This window comes from Galeopterus variegatus, unplaced genomic scaffold (assembly GCF_000696425.1).
Source record: "Galeopterus variegatus unplaced genomic scaffold, G_variegatus-3.0.2 Scaffold13725, whole genome shotgun sequence".
Lineage (NCBI taxonomy): Eukaryota > Metazoa > Chordata > Mammalia > Dermoptera > Cynocephalidae > Galeopterus > Galeopterus variegatus.
Window position 1 is genome coordinate 28,059 of NW_007739836.1, and position 2,144 is coordinate 30,202.

Sequence of the window (2,144 nt, forward strand, 5' to 3'; positions counted from 1 at the left end):
AAACAGCCTCTGCCTGTTCTCATCTGAGTGCTCTTTGTTTACTTACATAGAACACAGCAAATTGATGACATCTGGTGGGGGGAAAGAATGACTCATATTTATATAAATACAAAGGCCAAGAGTGGTCAGAATGCATGGATATGGTTGTGGCTGGGGGTGCGGGAAGGGCCAAGTAGAGACCACCCTTGTGTGCGGGGACACAATACGGTCCTCTGCTGTTATCTTTACATTGGCAATTTTGACCTCGCCTTAGGTAACTGGGAATTACTGAAGAACGGGACTGGTGGGAGAAAGTGGTCTTTGCTGGGCACGTGGCAGGGGTGTGGAGTTGTCCACCAGGAAGCTCATGTGTGCTACATATTGAGGAAACATGAGAGCAGGTGCCACTTGCCATGTGGGGTTACCCCAGATACTGCACTGGCCGGCCACCAAAAGTCAAAATAAAAGAATAAAATATAATTAGATTTTGGTGATGGTTGTGCAATTGGACACATTTACCAAAAGTCATCCAGCAGTGTGCTTAAAATGGGTGACCTGATGTGTGTAAATTATTTCAATGAAGGTGTCATAAAAAGTTTTACCTACAGAGGGTGCCAGAGGCCACAAGTTCAACCCAGAACCAGCCTACGGGGAATTTGGTGAAATGGACCCTCAAGAAGGCATCCTGGGGAGGTCTCACTGGGATAAAGCCGTCCCCTTTATTAGACGACACCATTCGGGGCTGGCTGCTCAGCTCAGTTGGTTAGAGTGTGGTGTTATAACACCACGGTCAAGGGTTCGGACCCCTGTACCTGACAGCTGCCAAAAAAACAGATGACACCATTCGAATTAACAACTGGCCAACTGGGAATTTGCCCTCTGTAGCCTAAAATGTGTTTAACCAATTGTGGCCATACTTTGTCCTAAATTTATATGAGTTGGCTTGATGGTCAAGTCTCAACCACGTGAAGGCCAAGAAGAGTTCGTGATGACATATGATGCAAGTTCCATTCCTTCCCCAAGTCCTAGAGGTAGAGCTCTTCCCTTACAAATTGTAAACTGGGACCGAGCATGTATGAATGTGTCAGGGAGCCACGGCTTGACCATCCTAAGACCCCAACCCTTTTCCCACAACTCAGAGACAAATACACACCCAAAACCTGGTCCCCGAGCCCATCTGACAATCTCACANACCAAGTGGGACCCTTCCCTTTAATTCCTCATAATCTTATGTTTTATATCCATGTCAACTCATGGTATCTTCTTTCAATAGCATCCCATTAAACGTTTATTTAATAAATTATGCTTTAAATATGATGTATGTGAGAGCCATCTTTTCCTAATTCCCAGCACAATTTCAGGATAACCCGTCCCCGTTTATGAAGGTGATTGTTCAATTTGATAGGTGAGGTCATTGCGTGAGTGTATTTTAAAGTTTGTATGCATGTTTGCATCATGCCTAGAAGTTCTAATTCACAAACAAAAAAATTATTAATTACCAAGGAATAACACCAACATTTTCTGAATTCACTTTTATTTAATGTCTCAGAATCATCTTTTCCTTTCATTCAATTGGCCATCCTAATCTGTTATATAAGTTGCCTCTCTGATTTAGGCTTTGACTTTTAATCTTGTTGAAATTATGTGGGTGTTAGTTTGTCTCACCTACAAACTATTGTCACTTTCTCTAAATTGTTTCTGTAATGAAATCATATCCTAACACCCCTGCCAGAATAACTCTATTTAATATACCTTTTATCAGTATAACAAGTGACTTTCTCAAATATGTTCAATGATATGTTCAATGATTTCCTCTTATGTATAAAACAAATATGAATTATAGACATTGTATTAAATTCTCTACCCTCCTCCAAGGTTTTTTGTATCAAATACAATACATAAAATATTACAAAATGTTATTCTTCTCCAATAATCTNAATTTCTGCCAATTATTTGTTAAGAAAATGGAATAAGTTTCCTTTGACCAAAACAATAGAAGTCTGACCCACAGTGTGCAGCAACCAGCTCAGGGAACCAACCCATTACTTACAGTAACCAGTCCACGCAGCCAGGCTATTTTGTATAAGTCAGACTCGCAGGTGGTCAGACTGCTATTTCTAGCAAACAATAACCTCTGTAACAACTGGCCCCAAACAACCAGGACT